The 7,500-nt window shown below is 39.6% G+C and overlaps 1 protein-coding gene and 4 non-coding genes across 6 annotated transcripts in view; 1 reads left to right on the top strand and 4 right to left on the bottom strand.

Moving 5' to 3' along the window:
- The window catches only part of eogt (EGF domain-specific O-linked N-acetylglucosamine (GlcNAc) transferase), an 82,505-nt gene that overhangs the window by 59,522 nt on the left and 15,483 nt on the right, over positions 1-7,500 (top strand). The window lies entirely within an intron of this gene.
- On the bottom strand, positions 6,311-6,382 carry trnae-cuc (transfer RNA glutamic acid (anticodon CUC)). The gene has a single exon. It is a non-coding gene; the product is annotated as a tRNA-Glu (tRNA).
- trnae-cuc (transfer RNA glutamic acid (anticodon CUC)) lies at positions 6,593-6,664 on the bottom strand. Its single transcript has one exon. It is a non-coding gene; the product is annotated as a tRNA-Glu (tRNA).
- On the bottom strand, positions 6,875-6,946 carry trnae-cuc (transfer RNA glutamic acid (anticodon CUC)). The gene has a single exon. It is a non-coding gene; the product is annotated as a tRNA-Glu (tRNA).
- The window catches only part of trnae-cuc (transfer RNA glutamic acid (anticodon CUC)), a 72-nt gene continuing 10 nt past the window's right edge, over positions 7,439-7,500 (bottom strand). Inside the window, exon 1 of the tRNA in view lies at positions 7,439-7,500. This exon is cut by the window's right edge and continues 10 nt beyond it. This is a non-coding gene — a tRNA (tRNA-Glu).

The following is a 7,500-nucleotide window of genomic DNA, read 5'->3' as shown; positions in this document are numbered from 1 at the left end:
TCTTGACATTTCGCAGTAATAGGGTGGCATGGATATCGGCTTTTATTGATTATTCACTTTGCCGTTGCATACTTTGCTATCACTTAACACAGTGGTTCGTAAATGATTTGCTTGGACATCACTAATATTATAGTGTTCCCTAACCGGGAATCGAACCCGGGCCGCGGCGGTGAGAGCGCCGAATCCTAACCACTAGACCACCAGGGAACTGTAGTCACAATTTACAATGTTACATTGAGAAAGCAAGTTTTTTAACAGCTAAATTTTGTAGAAAATGTCATATTCTTGACATTTCGCTGTAAATGTTTGACATGGATGTCTACTTTTTTTTGTTCTTCAAATTGCCTTTGAATACTTCGACATTGGTTATAAACATTGCTTCGTATTTCATTTGCTTGGACATCACCTAAAAATTTGTGTTCCCTAACCGGGAATCGAACCCGGGCCGCGGCGGTGAGAGCGCCGAATCCTAACCACTAGACCACCAGGGAGCTGTAGTATTAAATAACAATGTGACTTTCAGAAGGCTGGTTTTTAACAGCTAAATTATGTTATCTATTTAATATTCTTGACATTTCGCAGTAATAGGGTAGCATGGATATCGGCTTTTATTGATTATTCACTTTGCCGTTGCATACTTTGCTATCACTTAACACAGTGGTTCGTAAATGATTTGCTTGGACATCACTAATAATATATTGTTCCCTAACCGGGAATCGAACCCGGGCCGCGGCGGTGAGAGCGCCGAATCCTAACCACTAGACCACCAGGGAGCAATAGTATTAAATAACAATGTGACTTTGAGAAGGATGGTTTTTAACGGCTAAATGATATTATCAATTTCATATTCTTGAAATTTCGCTGTAAATGTTCAACATGGATGTCTACTTTTTTTCATTATTCAACTTGCGTTGAATACTTCGACATTGGTTGTTAACAGTGGTTCGTAAATGATTTGCTTGGACAACACTAATGATAATGTGTTCCCTAACCGGGAATCAAACCCGGGCCGCGGCGGTGAGAGCGCCGAATCCTAACCACTAGACCACCAGGGAGCTGTAGTAATAAATAACAATGTGACTTTGAGAAGGATTGTTTTTAACGGCTAAATGTTATTATCTATTTCATATTCTTGAAATTTCGCTGTAAAGGTTCAACATGGATGTCTACTTTTTTTCATTATTCAACTTGCGTTGAATACCTCGACATTGGTTGTTAACAGTGGTTCGTAAATGATTTGCTTGGACAACACTAATAATATAGTGTTCCCTAACCGGGAATCGAACCCGGGCCGCGGCGGTGAGAGCGCCGAATCCTAACCACTAGACCACCAGGGAGCTATAGTACTAAATAACAATGTGACTTTGAGAAGGATGGTTTTTAACGGCTAAATGATATTATCTATTTCATATTCTTGAAATTTCGCTGTAAAGGTTCAACATGGATGTCTACTTTTTTTCATTATTCAACTTGCGTTGAATACTTCGACATTGGTTGTTAACAGTGGTTCGTAAATGATTTGCTTGGACAACACTAATGATAATGTGTTCCCTAACCGGGAATCGAACCCAGGCCGCGGCGGTGAGAGCGCCGAATCCTAATCACTAGACCACCAGGGAACTTTAGTCACAATTTACAATGTTACATTGAGAAAGCAAGTTTTTTAACAGCTAAATTTTGTAGAAAATGTCATATTCTTGACATTTCGCTGTAAATGTTTGGCATGGATGTCTACTTTTTTTTGTTCTTCAAATTGCCGTTGAATACTTCGACATTGGTTATAAACATTGGTTCGTATTTCATTTGCTTGGACATCACCTAAAAATTTGTGTTCCCTAACCGGGAATCGAACCCGGGCCGCGGCGGTGAGAGCGCCGAATCCTAACCACTAGACCACCAGGGAGCTGTAGTGTTAAATAACAATGTGACTTTCAGAAGGCTGGTTTTTAACAGCTAAATTATGTTATCTATTTAATATTCTTGACATTTCGCAGTAATAGGGTAGCATGGATATCGGCTTTTATTGATTATTCACTTTGCCGTTGCATACTTTGCTATCACTTAACACAGTGGTTCGTAAATGATTTGCTTGGACATCACTAATAATATAGTGTTCCCTAACCGGGAATCGAACCCGGGCCGCGGCGGTGAGAGCGCCGAATCCTAACCACTAGACCACCAGGGAACTGTAGTCACAATTTACAATGTTACATTGAGAAAGCAAGTTTTTTAACAGCTAAATTTTGTAGAAAATGTCATATTCTTGACATTTCGCTGTAAATGTTTGACATGGATGTCTACTTTTTTTTGTTCTTCAAATTGCCTTTGAATACTTCGACATTGGTTATAAACATTGGTTCGTATTTCATTTGCTTGGACATCACCTAAAAATTTGTGTTCCCTAACCGGGAATCGAACCCGGGCCGCGGCGGTGAGAGCGCCGAATCCTAACCACTAGACCACCAGGGAGCTGTAGTATTAAATAACAATGTGACTTTCAGAAGGCTGGTTTTTAACAGCTAAATTATGTTATCTATTTAATATTCTTGACATTTCGCAGTAATAGGGTAGCATGGATATCGGCTTTTATTGATTATTCACTTTGCCGTTGCATACTTTGCTATTACTTAACACAGTGGTTCGTAAATGATTTGCTTGGACATCACTAATAATATAGTGTTCCCTAACCGGGAATCGAACCCGTGCCGCGGCGGTGAGAGCGCCGAATCCTAACCACTAGACCACCAGGGAACTGTAGTCACAATTTACAATGTTACATTGAGAAAGCAAGTTTTTTAACGGCTAAATGATATTATCCATTTCATATTCTTGAAATTTCGCTGTAAAGGTTCAACATGGATGTCTACTTTTTTTCATTATTCAACTTGCGTTGAATACTTCGACATTGGTTGTTAACAGTGGTTGGTAAATGATTTGCTTGGACAACACTAATGATAATGTGTTCCCTAACCGGGAAGACCACCAGGGAGCTGTAGTATTAAATAACAATGTGACTTTCAGAAGGCTGGTTTTTAACAGCTAAATTATGTTATCTATTTAATATTCTTGACATTTCGCAGTAATAGGGTAGCATGGATATCGGCTTTTATTGATTATTCACTTTGCCGTTGCATACTTTGCTATCACTTAACACAGTGGTTCGTAAATGATTTGCTTGGACATCACTAATAATATCGTGTTCCCCAACCGGGAATCGAACCCGGGCCGCGGCGGTGAGAGCGCCGAATCCTAACCACTAGACCACCAGGGAACTGTAGTCACAATTTACAATGTTACATTGAGAAAGCAAGTTTTTTAACGGCTAAATGATATTAACTATTTCATATTCTTGAAATTTCGCTGTAAAGGTTCAACATGGATGTCTACTTTTTTTCATTATTCAACTTGCGTTGAATACTACGACGTTGGTTGTTAACAGTGGTTCGTAAATGATTTGCTTGGACAACACTAATGATAATGTATTCCCTAACCGGGAATCGAACCCGGGCCGCGGCTGTGAGAGCGCCGAATCCTAACCACTAGACCACCAGTGAACTGTAGTCACAATTTACAATGTTACATTGAGAAAGCAAGTTTTTTAACAGCTAAATTTTGTAGAAAATGTCATATTCTTGACATTTCGCTGTAAATGTTTGACATGGATGTCTACTTTTTTTTGTTCTTCAAATTGCCGTTGAATACTTCGACATTGGTTATAAACATTGGTTCGTATTTCATTTGCTTGGACATCACCTAAAAATTTGTGTTCCCTAACCGGGAATCGAAGCCGGGCCGCGGCGGTGAGAGCGCCGAATCCTAACCACTAGACCACCAGGGAGCTGTAGTATTAAATAACAATGTGACTTTCAGAAGGCTGGTTTTTAACAGCTAAATTATGTTATCTATTTAATATTCTTGACATTTCGCAGTAATAGGGTAGCATGGATATCGGCTTTTATTGATTATTCACTTTGCCGTTGCATACTTTGCTATCACTTAACACAGTGGTTCGTAAATGATTTGCTTGGACAACACTAATGATAATGTGTTCCCTAACCGGGAATCGAACCCGGGCCGCGGCGGTGAGAGCGCCGAATCCTAACCACTAGACCACCAGGGAGCTGTAGTAATAAATAACAATGTGACTTTGAGAAGGATTGTTTTTAACGGCTAAATGTTATTATCTGTTTCATATTCTTGAAATTTCGCTGTAAAGGTTCAACATGGATGTCTACTTTTTTTCATTATTCAACTTGCGTTGAATACTTCGACATTGGTTGTTAACAGTGGTTCGTAAATGATTTGCTTGGACAACACTAATGATAATGTGTTCCCTAACCGGGAATCGAACCCGGGCCGCGGCAGTGAGAGCGCCAAATCCTAACCACTAGACAACCAGGGAACTGTAGTCACAATTTACAATGTTACATTGAGAAAGCAAGTTTTTTAACAGCTAAATTTTGTAGAAAATGTCATATTCTTGACATTTCGCTGTAAATGTTTGACATGGATGTCTACTTTTTTTTGTTCTTCAAATTGCCGTTGAATACTTCGACATTGGTTATAAACATTGGTTCGTATTTCATTTGCTTGGACATCACCTAAAAATTTGTGTTCCCTAACCGGGAATCGAACCCGGGCCGCGGCGGTGAGAGCGCCGAATCCTAACCACTAGACCACCAGGGAGCTGTAGTATTAAATAACAATGTGACTTTCAGAAGGCTGGTTTTTAACAGCTAAATTATGTTATCTATTTAATATTCTTGACATTTCGCAGTAATAGGGTAGCATGGATATCGGCTTTTATTGATTATTCACTTTGCCGTTGCATACTTTGCTATCACTTAACACAGTGGTTCGTAAATGATTTGCTTGGACATCACTAATAATATATTGTTCCCTAACCGGGAATCGAACCCGGGCCGCGGCGGTGAGAGCGCCGAATCCTAACCACTAGACCACCAGGGAGCAATAGTATTAAATAACAATGTGACTTTGAGAAGGATGGTTTTTAACGGCTAAATGATATTATCTATTTCATATTCTTGAAATTTCGCTGTAAATGTTCAACATGGATGTCTACTTTTTTTCATTAATCAACTTGCGTTGAATACTTCGACATTGGTTGTTAACAGTGGTTCGTAAATGATTTGCTTGGACAACACTAATGATAATGTGTTCCCTAACCGGGAATCAAACCCGGGCCGCGGCGGTGAGAGCGCCGAATCCTAACCACTAGACCACCAGGGAGCTGTATTAATAAATAACAATGTGACTTTGAGAAGGATTGTTTTTAACGGCTAAATGTTATTATCTATTTCATATTCTTGAAATTTCGCTGTAAAGGTTCAACATGGATGTCTACTTTTTTTCATTATTCAACTTGCGTTGAATACCTCGACATTGGTTGTTAACAGTGGTTCGTAAATGATTTGCTTGGACAACACTAATAATATAGTGTTCCCCAACCGGGAATCGAACCCGGGCCGCGGCGGTGAGAGCGCCGAATCCTAACCACTAGACCACCAGGGAACTGTAGTCACAATTTACAATGTTACATTGAGAAAGCAAGTTTTTTAACAGCTAAATTTTGTAGAAAATGTCATATTCTTGACATTTCGCTGTAAATGTTTGACATGGATGTCTACTTTTTTTTGTTCTTCAAATTGCCTTTGAATACTTCGACATTGGTTATAAACATTGCTTCGTATTTCATTTGCTTGGACATCACCTAAAAATTTGTGTTCCCTAACCGGGAATCGAACCCGGGCCGCGGCGGTGAGAGCGCCGAATCCTAACCACTAGACCACCAGGGAGCTGTAGTATTAAATAACAATGTGACTTTCAGAAGGCTGGTTTTTAACAGCTAAATTATGTTATCTATTTAATATTCTTGACATTTCGCAGTAATAGGGTGGCATGGATATCGGCTTTTATTGATTATTCACTTTGCCGTTGCATACTTTGCTATCACTTAACACAGTGGTTCGTAAATGATTTGCTTGGACATCACTAATATTATAGTGTTCCCTAACCGTGAATCGAACCCGGGCCGCGGCGGTGAGAGCGCCGAATCCTAACCACTAGACCACCAGGGAACTGTAGTCACAATTTACAATGTTACATTGAGAAAGCAAGTTTTTTAACAGCTAAATTTTGTAGAAAATGTCATATTCTTGACATTTCGCTGTAAATGTTTGACATGGATGTCTACTTTTTTTTGTTCTTCAAATTGCCTTTGAATACTTCGACATTGGTTATAAACATTGGTTCGTATTTCATTTGCTTGGACATCACCTAAAAATTTGTGTTCCCTAACCGGGAATCGAACCCGGGCCGCGGCGGTGAGAGCGCCGAATCCTAACCACTAGACCACCAGGGAGCTGTAGTATTAAATAACAATGTGACTTTCAGAAGGCTGGTTTTTAACGGCTAAATGATATTATCTATTTCATATTCTTGAAATTTCGCTGTAAATGTTCAACATGGATGTCTACTTTTTTTCATTATTCAACTTGCGTTGAATACTTCGACATTGGTTGTTAACAGTGGTTCGTAAATGATTTTCTTGGACAACACTAATGATAATGTGTTCCCTAACCGGGAATCGAACCCGGGCCGCGGCGGTGAGAGCGCCGAATCCTAACCACTAGACCACCAGGGAGCTGTAGTAATAAATAACAATGTGACTTTGAGAAGGATTGTTTTTAACGGCTAAATGTTATTATCTATTTCATATTCTTGAAATTTCGCTGTAAAGGTTCAACATGGATGTCTACTTTTTTTCATTATTCAACTTGCGTTGAATACTTCGACATTGGTTGTTAACAGTGGTTCGTAAATGATTTGCTTGGACAACACTAATGATAATGTGTTCCCTAACCGGGAATCGAACCCGGGCCGCGGCGGTGAGAGCGCCGAATCCTAACCACTAGACCACCAGGGAGCTGTAGTAATTAATAACAATGTGACTTTGAGAAGGATTGTTTTTAACGGCTAAATGTTATTATCTATTTCATATTCTTGAAATTTCGCTGTAAAGGTTCAACATGGATGTCTACTTTTTTTCATTATTCAACTTGCGTTGAATACTTCGACATTGGTTGTTAACAGTGGTTCGTAAATGATTTGCTTGGACAACACTAATGATAATGTGTTCCCTAACCGGGAATCGAACCCGGGCCGCGGCGGTGAGAGCGCCAAATCCTAACCACTAGACCACCAGGGAGCTGTAGTAATAAATAACAATGTGACTTTGAGAAGGATTGTTTTTAACGGCTAAATGTTATTATCTATTTCATATTCTTGAAATTTCGCTGTAAAGGTTCAACATGGATGTCTACTTTTTTTCATTATTCAACTTGCGTTGAATACTTCGACATTGGTTGTTAACAGTGGTTCGTAAATGATTTGCTTGGACAACACTAATGATAATGTGTTCCCTAACCGGGAATCGAACCCGGGCCGCGGCGGTGAGAGCGCCGAATCCTAACCACTAGA

The sequence above is a fragment of the Gadus macrocephalus genome, chromosome 13 (assembly GCF_031168955.1).
Source record: "Gadus macrocephalus chromosome 13, ASM3116895v1".
In the NCBI taxonomy this organism is placed as follows: Eukaryota; Metazoa; Chordata; class Actinopteri; order Gadiformes; family Gadidae; genus Gadus; species Gadus macrocephalus.
The sequence above is the reverse complement of the archived record's forward strand: the minus strand, read 5'-3'. Positions and strand labels throughout refer to the sequence as shown.